Genomic DNA, 14,411 nt, shown 5'->3' on the forward strand with positions numbered 1-14,411 from the left:
AAACGGAAATGATCGTCGGCAGTATCGATCGTCGCTATACCGCACCACGTGGCTCGCTTCCATCCGACGAAAGAAGCTCTCCTAACTCGAATTTATCGCGGCCGAGCGCAAAACCATTGTAGGAATTGATAGGCAGAAGCCCAGAAGCTGCCAGACGAGCGCTCTCCACTTGAAAAATGGCTTCGCCCCGGTGTCTCAACGTTTGTTCCATTAAAAGCACACGCCGGCAAATGCTCCCGGGTGCAGCGAAGCATCCACGGAGAAAAAAGGAAGCCTTAAAGAGGCAGCCTCGATAAATCTCGGCGAGGGTTTTCCGTCCACGAGATGCAAGATGACGCGAGAAAAACCCAACCGTTCGAGAGATACAAGTCGAACGCGCGAAATCCTTCCCGCAACATTATGCGGCGACGATTTCGCGTCCCTTCCTTTTACCGGATTAACTTTTCTTTTAACATTGTTTCGCCGTGCCATTTAACACGTCGATCGAAATATTTATCGTGAAGATAGCAAGACAAAGTGCGTTTCTTTAAATCTCTGGTGGTTAACATAAGAACGAAGCAGTAAAAATATTTACTAAGTTCAAGTTTTGTAAATATTATTTTGCTTATTGAAGTATTTAGCAATTGAGTATTTTTTTATATAATGTAAGAGATGATAAGTTGTATAACATAAATATTAAAATGATTGAAATACCAATAATATTATTATAACTATCCCTATTAATTACTTTTCTTTTATCCTAAGCGTCAAATTAATATTTTCTCTTCCGCAAATACACAATTCCTCGAAACAAATATTCTCTACATCATTTCCATCGCCGTTTCAATTTACTGCTTTAAACGAAAATCATACTAAAAGCGATTAAAATATTTACAAAAACAAATGGCTGCGCTTGGGGGTTGTAAAAATTGTTCGGTGTATCCGTGAAAACGCTAAGTGGCTCATAAATATTCACAAACCGCCTCCGCTTTCCACGATAAAAGCGCGCTCGATGAACTCCGGCTCGAATAAACAGGAGCCCGAAGTATCGATACACAAGACCCAGAAGCGGATCGTTCCACCCTTTGGCACGGGTAGCAACGAGGGCAACTAATGGTTACCAAATGAACTGCTCGAAAGGCTCTCCTAGCTCGTGTTCCACGATTCCTCTGGAAGCACTTCCATCGACGACAGATGTTAGGCAGTTCGAAGCTGAGCGGCTCTTGAGTCAGTTGTGCGGACCCGTTCCAACGATGAACATTTATTTCTGCGAGCCGCCACGCAGCCCGATGAGACCGAAAATCTGATAGAAGTCTTTTATCACTAGCTCTACCGAATGTGTCAAAAGAACACCATCTGAAATTTTTACTTAACCCTTTGCACTCGTGTCATACTGACGATGACAATACAAATTTGTAATAGAACGTTGGAAATTGCTTGGAAAAGTACCACACTTTAAAATATTATAAAAATTCAACCTTATAATAGTACCAATAATAAATAAAATAAATATAACATGTCGAATTCTACCGCGGTAAGTTATTTTCATTTATTTCCCTAAAAATAAATACAAGTTTACCCCGAACAGCATAGAAAATAAGTACAAAGGGTTAATAGAAGAAGGATATTAACTTTTAAAAAATGATACGCGCGTGAAAAGTCATAGATGTTTTTCACTGTTTTTTATCAGTTACAGACATAAATGTTATAATATATTTAATGTCAACACTTTACAGTCTGCAACGACAAATTTGAAATGGTTCCACCGCGGAGCCCTCAAGTTCAAAGGGTTAAAGACGATGCGAATGGGTTAGCACGAGCCCACTGTCTTTGATCCCCGCACGAGGGACAAAAGGAAGCGCGAGTCGACTAAAGGATAACTTTCCTGGTTTATCGCGTCTGGAGAGGGTGGCAGCGAGTCAGCCGCGGATGAAAATAGCCGGGAGTCGCACAACGCGAGCGATTCGAGGAGATATCATCGAAAATAGTTAGCGAGAGAAGCATCGCCTAGTTACACAGTCCGTGGTTTATTACGTGGGCGTAAATAAAACATAATGGCCAGGGTTATTTAATTATTGAAATTCCCTCGCGATCAACGGGCCCCGGGGAACAATAGAGTTGTCTGAAGGGGCCAACCGGTGCGAGGAGATGGAACGCGAGGGGCCAGCAGCCAGATTAAAAGGAAAGATTTCGCTTCTGCCCATAATGACGAAGAATTATGGAGCATAAAAAGCGAGTTTCAAGCCGGCTGATTTCACGAATTTCCACGGGGGTTAAGCACGTGCGTACGTTAGAGGACGGCGAGCCGAGTTTACCTCGCGTACCCGCACCATTAAGTCCCCGCTGGCCGCCGCTTCCGGTGGGAGACCGCCTTAGAACGCACGTGCTGCGTACCTGGAGTGTTCACGCACCTTACTTCCGCGAGCTCCAAATGCATGTATCTCGGAATACGATCCCGCCGTTCGCCAGAGTTTCCTTTCGAGAAATCGTATAATTTCTCGCTTGCCCTTTTTTTAATGTCAGTACCATTATTACCCGCCAGTTTTGCACTTAGTTGTCGGCTAATGATCGCCGTTTTGATACCTGGGATTGAGACTCGGTGCTTTGTAGCAGTTCACGGTTGATTTATAGTTCAACCCCTTGCTCTATGATTTAATTCTCCGCTATGATCGGTACAACTACTTTGCCATTTATAATTCATTGAAAAAACAGAAATTTTAGGTGTGTTCTACGTCTATGTTTGCTGCAAGGTATGATAATTAATAAGAGAAGAGTAATATTTAATTTAAGCTGAAAAGAGTTGAGTAATATTTATCCGGGTTAAATTCTCTTTAAAATCTTCATCACGAGTCTGAAAAGTTGTTGTAAGGAAAGGGGTTGGCCCTTTGCAGAGGAATGTCGACACTTTGACAAGATCAAACTTTCATGTTTGGAATACTAAGCGAACAAACGATGTAACTACTTAAATAAGAAAAAATCAGTGCATAGTTTCCTTGTTCTCTGTTATTTAAGCATTCGATGTATAATTTGGTAGAATCTGCAGGTTTTGTATACGAAGAATCTTCGTTCGCAAAGAGTTAAATGACTTGTGTTATGTGATTAAATAGGAGATCGGAGAATTACGGCATCAGCGAATGATGTATGTGCATATGGTTTAGCTTCTTAGTTACTTCTTTATGCTTCTATTTTTCTTTTCAATACCAAAACTCAAGAACATTCGCGACAAAAGCAAATATCTTCAATATTTAATACTCTAAGAATATTGTGAATGATAATCTAGAAAAAACCTCTATGAATCGAAGAGAAAAGCAAACGGTCGCAGATTGATCCCAAAAAGCTGCTCCAACGCGATAGTGTTCAGGTACGTTGCACCGATGACGCGAATTTCCGGACCGTGATTCATCCCCATTTCCGTTCCCCTATCGACCTGGCAGGAAGTTCGAAAAACTACAAAACGCTTGTGTCGAGAGAATAGAAAAACATTTCAGAGGTACAATGCATCGAACACATAGAATAGCTACCCTTATCTCCCAACTTTCTAGCCTCTATCTGTATCCTTGTGTACCATTCTTATCCACAAGAATCTTTCATCAAATCTTCGACACCTAACAGTTTATCAGAACATTCCGATAGCAAGCTGGCCAAAACAAGGGACGAAACCGGGGAAGGCACTTTATTTGCGGTTAGGTCTAGCCAGATAGAAGACGATTAGCGGCCTTAAGAGCCGGGTAATCCTCTTGCCAGCCGTTTTATCTAAATCTGCGACTACCTCGAACTGTTTCGAAGCGGACCCCAGTGAATGGACGGTTCCCGGAACGGATCGTCGGAGTCACGGCGGGGTCCTGGAATTCCCGATCTTCTCTAAAACAAGAGTGGGCTCAACCGATTAAACGGTCCTGTCAGCTGACAGGGCACGCGGAACACAGAGTCGCCGGTAAACCGGTTCGCGGATCGCTTGTGGGAACAAAGACGGGTTTCATTCGCGGCGCCGTGACGTCACGGACGAAGCGGAAAGTGGGTGGTTGGGTGTGAACGCACACCAAGGAACGGTTGGAGTCAGTGAGGACGGTCAGTGATCGCCCCCTTCGGGGAACCTGGCTCCTTCAGTGACGCGCGAAACCATGTTTCTTCGGACGGAACTTCGCTGTATGGATTGGTAGTTTTAAGATACCTTGTGTATGTTACTGTTATTATTTTTGAAAAATTGTAACTTTAAAGAGTATTGGATGATATTGGCGTGAATAGTATAATATTGTATAATATTGGCAGTTTTGCCTGTAATAGGGTAATATAATATAACACAATACAGTAATTATGGTATAATATCGGACACCTGTTTTATGAACACTTAGCACTGATAGTTACATTCGTATATTTCCTTCAGATTTAAGGCCATTTGGAGGTTTTATCTAGACTATGAACTGTGCGTCATTTACTATGCAATTATAAATTAATAACAGATATTAAACTTCAAATACCGAAAGGCTAGACAATTTGCAAAGTGCATTATCAAAATTACATATTACCGAGTTGGATCTTATAAAGTACCATCATTAAACCTGTCTGCTAGTGTTATGTTAAATAGTTTCTAAATGAAATGAAAGGCTTAAAACTTACTTATTCGAAAGCATCAGCAACTCGGCGCAGAAACTAATCAAATCACCTAGCATTATTAATTACAGTGCTCACACATCTCATCCCAGCAAGGCAAGAACGCAACTGGCAAAACACTGACAACGCGTTTCGTCACGACGACGGGTAGAACCGAATCGAAACCCTTTACACGTTATTGTTCGACCGTGCCGGATCGGCGTCTCTCAAAATTACGCAATCGGCGTTCGTTGTCCACGGAATTTCGTCACGCGTCCAGTCGTCCGACTCCGAATGGTCGACCTTAAACGGCACATGAGTCACGGGGCTGGACGCAGGAGAGAAGGAAGGAATCTTTTCCCACACCGTCCAGGAAACGACGATCGACCGTTCAGAGAACACACGTGTGTTTTCATTGTCATCCTCATCTGACGAAACTCGTCCCTTTCTTAACACTAAAAAACTACCAGACGGCTTAAAATGAGCTATTCTTGATTTCCTCTTTTTGCAATTATTAACCCCTTACACTCGATTTATTTTCAATGCTGTTGGGTGTAAACTTGTATTTACTTTTAAGTAACTAATAACAGATCAGTATATAATTCTGTTTTCCGTTGGTATTTAGGAGTTCAATGTATAATTTAGCTTCCTCTGCTAAAGTTTTTAAATACTCTAAAAATCCTCATGTGCAAAGGTTTCAAGCGAGAATGAAATCAGAGAAACCATTAACGTTAAAACAACCGAGCAGTTAAGTTGAATTTTTGAGAATCCTCTATAGAAACTCCAAGAATGCATCTATTAAAGCTTTAATTGATTTACAATTCAGTTTGCGTATTACTAAGTCAATTTCTTCAATAACTTCTCAGAGAAACATCTGTTATCCTTTTAACTCTTTGCACTTGTATGTCATACTGGAGACAACAATACAAATTTGTTACACTTGTACTTTAAAAAGTACCACACTTTAAAACATTATAAAAATTAAATCTTACTAAGTTTCTTAAAATCTCTCTAAATGAATTATTTTAATTCATTTCCCTAACAATAAATACACGTTTACACCCAACAACATTGAAATTAAATCGAACGCAGCAAGCGAACTCGTGGCCGGTCAGCAAGCTGTTAAAATTCTCTAGCTTCTGTATATTCTTTAATTCCTAAACTTTCCAACAGATGTTTCTTCCATTTCATTGTCATGTAACACATATGTGTGCCGAAGAGGCGTTGCAATCGGTTCCGCGATCTCGCGGATCCACCTGCGTACCCGTTGACTGAGAATCTCTGCGTCGGGAGAGCCGCGAGTGAATCACCACGGCAAAAAGAGGAGGAAAAACCGCGAACGAAGGAACGAGCGGAGAGGAATAACCCGCTGGAGAGTGCTTATATACCAGAAACCGTGGCTGGCTCATCGCGAGCTCGTCTTCGCCGCGACTCCGGGAGGACCTGGCCTGATACACGGACCACGTCGCCCGCTTCTTGTCTTTCGGCGACGCGATCTTGCCCCGATCGCTTTTAGAAACCGTCCATCACATAGGATACGCAAGAAACGGGAGATCAACGTGGAGTCTGCCTGGTGGATGATCTGGTTCTGGCTTACGACCGCTGGCGAGATTTAGTTGGAACATGATTATGAAACTGTTGCTGGAGATTGCGTGAAAATGGAAGGTGTTGATCGATGTCTTTATTTTGGGTTGAAATGAGTCCAGAGGGGAATGTGTAATGGATTGAACGGTTGATTGAGAATATTGAATGAGTTTAGGGACTAACGAACTGTTGCTACAGTTTTATTTTGGTATTGCGCTTAATCCCTAGCCCTATGATTTATTTTTTAATTATGACCGACAGAAGTACTTTGTAATTAATAATTTATTAGGATAAGAAAGAGTTTTGATGCTTGTTCTATGTTTATGTTTACTCCGAAAGTTAACGGTTGATAATAAAAAAGTAATATTTAATTTATATTTGAAGAAAATAAATAACACTTAGATTTGTTAAATGCAATTGAAAGTTTTCATCGCGAATCTGACACAATGTTGTATGTCAAGGGGTTAATTCATTTTCGTGATCTGTCGAATGTAGTGTACAGGAAAGGTTAGCAAATAGAATTCATCATGAACTTGATGGTATGCGTTTGTAATTTAGACAAGTTTTCAAGGAATTTTATGTTGTATTAAGTTATTTTCGATTTATGAAAATTACAACTATACATCAACAAACAGGAGATGCGTTCACAGCACGTAACTTTGAATTCATTCAAATATATTGATAGAGTTCTATATTTTTCTTTTCTACAATAAAACTTCAATCCCTGCTTCTAAGCATTAACACTAAAAGTATCGAGCAATACAAAATTAGAACACATTTCTTGAGATTCAAAGGGTCTCCTAATATATGTGCAAATACCTATATTCAATGGAGAATCTTTCGCAAAAACGCCTTCATAATTTAAATATTTGCAAAATAAAAATCCTGCAGTAAGTCAATTTGACCTGTCCAATAGTTCTACTGTTGATACACTAGAATTCCATATGAAACAACTTACCAATCCCAGACCTGTCTACCCCTAAACACTCAAGAATTTAGGACACAAAAGAAAAATCATTGATCAAAACGAAGAGCCTTCCTTCAGCGTCTTCCTTCACAATCTAGGACATTGTCGTATCCCCGAATTTCCTTGGCTGATTCCTATTTCCTCGCACGATCTACTGTTCCTATTCATCAATCGCAGAGAGAAGCGCTGGGTCCGATCGAAAGTAAGGCCGTGCCACGGGTTTATTGTCCGGATAATGACCGTGGTCGACGTGCGATTCCAGGGAGGAAGCCCGGCCGAGTCGCGTCGCGTTCGTTTGCAACGTGATGCCCAGGTAAAAAGGCAGCAGAAATTTAAAGGCCCGTCAGCTGTTCTCTGGTTTTCGGGAGAAAGAGGAGAACCCTGCGTCCTGTCGGCCCGAGGGAGGAAACAAGGGCGGCGAGGGAGAGGACGGGCCTGGGCCCGAGGGTTGAGAGGCAGCACAGCTGCTACCCCAGAAGAATGATCGGCTTCGATACGAATTCCGTGAGACTGCAGCCGTTTACCGGCAAGCGATCATGCCGAGACAAATGGAGAACCGTGCGCTGCTGTCTCGCAACCGGGACGAGCCATTCTTGCGCAGGCATTAAAGTCGTTGGACAAAATCGTCCAGGTCCGAATGTTTTTCAACGTAACATCACCTCTTCAAAGATTTTAACGGTGAAAGGAAACGGAGAAGATGCCAAGTCACTATGGGGTGGAAAATCTACGGGGATGAAATCGGTTTCGCTTTGTACGATGAGGGAAATTCGTGAATACCTTTGGTTGGAGAATTTATAGGCGGATTCTTCAGTTGGTAGGTTTGCAAGTAAAATTAATGTGGATGTTTTTGGGAATTTGAAGTTTTGAAGGTTTTTCGTATGAGGGATGGTATGGATGAGATTTTTGGGTTTCAAATCGATGAGTTGAATGTGGAAGTTTCATTTGTTTTGGGAATTTTTTAATATTTTGGAAGCGAAGTTTTGTACGGAACGTTGTATGATAAATATTAATTTTTGTTTTGATTGTATGAAAATATTTAACGTTGACGAAATTATTTGAAAAATTTAATAAATTCATATATGTAGGAACAACTATTCACTTAAAAATTGAAGAGTAATTAAACGATTTAGCGTATCACCATAATTTTAATATCTGCTATATACAAGAAAGAAAATAGTTGTCCTTACAACTTTAATGTTTTCTTACGAAAAATCGAAAACAAAACTCCCCTTTGTCCCGTGATGAAGAGAGGACGGCACGGATTTCTTAAAAAAGTGCGACTGAGAGCAATGCTTGGTGGAGTACACGTGTTCGATGAAAAATGTTTAAAGGGACGTGACTCAAAGGCCTCCCACAAAGTGTCACGCGGAAAGAGTCGCACAGCGTTGGTCTCTCGAGACCTCTTTCCGTGGAAAAGTTGTTGACACGTAAAAACTAGCGACCAAAGACGAAAAAAAAACAGAAAAATACGACGAAAAATGGAGCAGCTGTGACCTCTGACACGGCTTTCAATCAGAGGGCCATTAAATTTCGAAATTTTCCGTGATGACGCGTGGTCCGCACTCAAAACGATCCTTTGTTCGATAGCCTGAGAGACTCTTGAAACGAATTGTGAAACGTAACAAAAATAAATCGAAAACGTTCCAGAAAAGAATTATTACCATTTTGGCGGTGTTTATTTTTAGCTGATAACTGAAATAAATTTTTAATTGCAGTAAAATTCATTTGAGAGTCTTTCTTTGTTGTGTAAGAAATTATGTAATAAGAGAAGATTGAGAAACACTGATCCAGAAGGCTAAACGAATCACCGAGGAAACAGCTTCAGATTTCGATTGGTTGATTAGAAATGGATCATGAACGTGTAGATAAACAGAAGAACGACTTCGTTGTCCGTATAGCGTAAGGCGAAACTGGAATGTTCTTGACGCATTAACAACTCATCCAACGCAATTTATTTATAGCATTTCGAAATTGAAGCCGATGGGCAAGGAACTATTAAGATTTATTAGCCGTCTTCGCTAAGTTCATATACGTTATGTTCTGCGTAATAACATAGTTTGATAAAGAGGTACTTCTTCCTAACCATAAACAGAATAAATTGATAGTGCAGTTCTAATTTTGTTAGACAACAACAGAACGTTTACTTTTCCAACTGCAGAAAATGTTAGAAGTGTTTGTAACGTTAAACCTGAAGACTCGAACACAGAATGCCATTAATTCGCTAAAACAAAATGGTTAACACCTCGACAGATGCTTTCACCTTCGAAGTGTCATAATTTTATGGATTTTATGGAAATGCATAACAGTAAATCTTATGCATTCGTAACAAAAGTCAGTTATCGCTGCACCAACTTTCTAATTTAATCCCCGGCAAATTTCTATGGACGTGTCCACGAAACTGAAAACTTTCAATTTTAATGAAGTGAATTCCAAAACAGTGTAAGTCCACTTTTTCAACACTACGAAGTCACTGACGTAATTGTTTTTAATATACTCTGACCTATCTAACAATATTAAAAATATATACTTAATAAAGATGTACATGTAATCAATTCTTGCAGCGAAAATCAACAAGACATACAATGAATTAACCCCTTGTCCTACAACATCGTGTCCGAATCATATTGAAGATTTCAAATAGATTGCAAATTACATATTATTCCTGTTACCAATGATTACACCGTAGAGTACACGTTGACATAGAATGAAATTGAAATTTTCTCTTATTTTCAATAAATTATAATAACAAACTAGTTAAATCAATCCCAGTTCAGAAAGAAATCACAGGGAAACGGGTAAACAAATCAACGAAGTCGAAATGAAAGGTTCATTTCCAGCGAACGCTGATTAGATAGGCTTACACCGCTCCAGAATGATCTCCGCTGAACCATTTGAAAACCCCGATCCACAAAACCAGCAGCAACAGAAAACAGGCCCGAGGGTGAGTCAACGAGCCCGCGAAAACGACCCAGAAAAAAATCGAAACGCGGGGGTTGACGCGTGGCGGGGACGGGAGGGAACGGGATTTTTCGAATAATCGGCCACGACCCAGACTCTCCGTTGCTCTTTGTCCGCGTCGGTGCATTGTCGCATCTAAAAATTCGTGAAAGATACGGGAGGCGGCGACGGGCGGATGGGGTGGGAGGGGGGAGAGTGGCTGGCGGAAGACAAAAGTCGGCCGAGAGGGAAAAAGAGCCGGGGGTGAAGGACGGGGCGGCGAGAGAGAGGGGGGGGGTGGCAGGCGAGCGGGAGTTTCCACTTCGCGAGAAAGCTGTCGCTGACAATGGGGGATGTTCTTAGGAAAAGGCTCGTCACGTGGCCGGGAACAACGGACATCTGATGAGAACGGGGTGCACGGGAAACGGCGCAGGGCGAGACAGAGATAAAACGCGAGAAAAAGAGGGAAGGATAGGGAAAGAGAGAGAGGGAGAGAAGGGTGGAGAAGTTAAGGGTGGAAGGATGAAGAAGGAAAGAAGGAGGAGAAATTCTCTCGAACTCTTTGGCCGACTGTCTCCAGCCGGCAAATCATCCATTCAGGGAAAAGTCGGTCAACGATGTCAACCCCCGCGACGATACAAATCCACCCCCGTGACAGAGCCGCGGATAAGCGCGATATCTGCGCCCGTTGTGCGCCCGGAAATGAGGGGAGCGAAGGGGACGCGCGAAAATAACGGAGGAAATGACGACTCCTGCCTGCCGGTACTTTACTTCTGGCCTACTTCCCATTGTGCCCGTGTCCTGTTTCTGGCGCAGACGGAAGCGGGAGCGGCGTAATAGAATATTAATATTGAGAATGCCGGGAAAGTTCCGCGAGCGAAGGAGGCGCGAAGAGGTTCCGAGGAGCAAGATATTCGAGCAGGTGTTTATGGCCAATTGGGGAGCTTTCATCCCCTATTCTTAACCTGTTTGCATCGTAGGATGGAGTGAGAGATGTATCAATGTCATGATTGTTTACTATGTTAGGGGATGAGAGTATGTGATAGCGATGCCAATGGGTTGATATTGCTGAGGGAACTAGAATAACTTGATTATTAATTGTAATTATTAACCACGACCAACTGTCGTGCCACACTCTTGGCGAAAATTGTATACTGCATTTAACAAATCTAGGTGTTACTTGTTTTTAAGAATATAAATTTAAGAAATAAATCATAAGCAAGGGGTTAATTGCGATTGGCAAAGTCCATAATTTCAGCAATTTCTAAAATCCGGAAATATTTGTAACATTTCTTGTAAGATAAACGAGTTAGAAGAAAATTGATATTATTAACTCTAAGAAGTTAGTAATACGTATGATTCATTAAGGTTTTATCAATGTTCGAAGAAGCGCAAACGATAAGGGTGTGTACATAATGAGGTTCACCGTGTACACATTACGCGTGCAGGAAAGAATCACGGTGATAATAAATTCTACGACACATAAGAAGTCTAAATGCGTATCTCCCGTTGCTTCAGCCCCTGATTTCTACAAGCGAAGCGTAAACGGTATCAGACCCAAGGCTTAATTCGGTCTACGAGACGGAGAACGAAATTATCCTTTCGCTCTCATCAGGGAACAGATATTTTCCAGCGAGCTAGTATATAGGTTATCGGATTTTCCGGAAATAACCGACAATCGTTAACGTCCTCGAGAATCGAAAGTGGATCGTGGAGGACGCCAAGAATACCCCATTCACGATGCGCTCGCCCTATTCAAAGGCTTCTTCCTTTCCAACATCCGAATTCATAATTCCCGCATTGCGCCGTGAATCGAATCGAAAGAAGATATCAAAGGAAACGAGGCCAGAGGATAACGTTCCACTTTGCAGATTATTCATCGCGCGAAATTACATTTTCGATTCCGCGATGCGAAACAGAAAGGGGATGCGCGGTGGTGTGTTCGTGTTTTAAACATATTAAATTTCAAGCGAGCGTTACCCGTGCTACGCTAAGCAACGCACCGTTTACTGGCCGCCGCGTCATCGGTGCTTTTTTTTTATTTTATCGCGAGAACCTTTCACTTCGAGGCGACGTGGGAAAACGGCGATTAAAAATAAAAGAAGCAGCGTGCTTTTAACGATTATGTCGGCAACGCCTCCGCAACACCCCGCCACCGTTCGCAATCCTTCGAATGCGACGTGTTTAAGGGTCAAATTCGATTATTACGCTCGCCTCGGAACGAGACAGTTTCTGTTCGGTTAACCGTTGTCTTACAATAACGCATGAGGCTCGTGGTGAACATTTGAAATAGAATCTAACGAATGCAAATATTACTGAATCCTTTTGAATTCAAATTAAATATTATTCTTCGGTTATCAATGATTGCAGGGCAAACAGAGAGATGGAATGTGCATAGAATTTTCCTCATTCTTCAATAAATTATCAGTGACAAAGTTGTATCAATCACGGTTGAAAAATGAATCATAGAACAAGGGGTTAAGCGTAATTTGTGTTGGCCCGAAATGAATCCTTGAACGAAGTAATTTCGCGGAATCCTTTCTGATTCACTAGAAAACACTGAATTATTTAACATAAACAGTACTTAACGTAAAAAGGAAGTTTCCAAAGGTATCATACGACAGAAAAGTATAAACACAATTTTGAATATAAAACTAAATGAAACACTATTGTGTTACGTAGAAGTATTGTTTAAAAACATTTTCTCAATACAAAATTATTAGATAACATTATTTAATATCAATACTTCAATTAAATACGTTTGCAATGTTGATTGTAAGCATCACACCAAACGAAAGATGAACTCGGTGCATACCAAATTTCCCGAGAAATAAGAAACACTTCCCGTTAACTTCAAATTTATTTGCTTCCCTTGCTCGAGCACATAACTCAGTTACCGGTAGCGCCAGAGAATAAACGATCCCCGCCGAAAAGAAAAGATCAAACACCATAAAAACGAAAGGGAAATGTGTGTCCACGTGGTAACGAGGCGATCGAGCCCCGACAAAGCTACCTGGAGACAGATTCTAATTTACTGAAAGCAGAACCGTGATTTTATCTCGAGGTTATCATGCCTTTGAAGACGCACCGACGAAACGGGGCCGCGATACTTTATACGAATACGTTTACAATGTTACTACTGGGAGGAAACGTTAGTCACGTGGAGACAGCTTTTTCGTTTTCACCATGCTTCGCGATTCACTGATCAATTTGATTTACTCCTGCCAACATTCAAACAGGAAGAACCAAGGAGAAAACTGTTTCCGAACGTTAATAAACTAAATTGTAGCGAATGATACTTTGCCAGTTTCCTTTTTATTACATCAATCACTCATTTTCCTTATGATTCCTTTCACAACTGTTAGAACTTTGTCAGTAATTTACTAGAAACAAAAGAGAATCCCATGCAGCTTCTATTATCTTTACATTCACTTCACAGATTAAGAATTTATAATGCAAAAATAATACATACTTTTAACTCAAATGAATAGAATAGTATTTACATTCGCTAATTTCTATTCGAAATTTTTATCACAGGCCTGACTGATTGCAAGACAAAGGGTGCATAATACTTAACTACTAAAAGTTTGAAAATCTTCTAAATATCGTTAAAAATCTTCATTGCGAAAGAAAATTAGTTTCCAACGAGGCGAACATGTTTCACGAACGAGACGGATCCCTTTTTCCCCAATATTTTTCAATCGCCTCGTATTAATATTCGCCGGTCCGTAATCGAGCCCGGTACACGAAATACGCGCCGATGCAAAAATCGTCTCGGTGCAGTCTTTCAGCACGATGCACCGGCGGTGTCGCGGCGCACCTACACACGAAACGTTACACGCGTGAGAGCCACGATGTTAGGTAGTGTTACAACACCGGCGTGCACCGAACACGGTGCAGCCTCTGTCCCGTGTGACAAAAGCACCCGATGGGCCACCCCTCGTCGGCGTCGCGAGCGAACCAGTCAAGACCGGTTCCATAAAGAAATTACAGGCAGCTTAATTTCAAAGGTGACTTCAATGCGCGTGTTATGTCAGAGGCGGTCGTGATATAAAGTGGTCTACAAGTTTAAACGGGTAATTGTCTATGGGAAGTCTGGCCTTTCTGGCTCAAAGGAAACGCGAATTGGTGGGCTACGGTGTGATTAGATCGATCTAATAGACAAGGCTCGTTCATATTATTAATCGCGAAAGGAACCGGGTATAGTAGTATAAATGAAATACGACCGTTGGATAGATGTGAGATAGTCATTGAGTCGGGCTGTCTATGAATTTCGAAAGCCAATGTTAACGAAACGTAGGATAATGATTCTAAAAGTATCATCTTCAATCATTTTGCGATTTTAGATAATTTT

General features: G+C 41.3%; 1 protein-coding gene across 3 annotated transcripts in view; it reads right to left on the minus strand.

Annotated features, from left to right (window-relative positions):
• Window positions 1–14,411, minus strand: part of neur (E3 ubiquitin-protein ligase neur) — a 150,007-nt gene that overhangs the window by 47,566 nt on the left and 88,030 nt on the right. The window lies entirely within an intron of this gene.

Source organism: Nomia melanderi, chromosome 13 (assembly GCF_051020985.1).
Source record: "Nomia melanderi isolate GNS246 chromosome 13, iyNomMela1, whole genome shotgun sequence".
In the NCBI taxonomy this organism is placed as follows: domain Eukaryota; kingdom Metazoa; phylum Arthropoda; class Insecta; order Hymenoptera; family Halictidae; genus Nomia; species Nomia melanderi.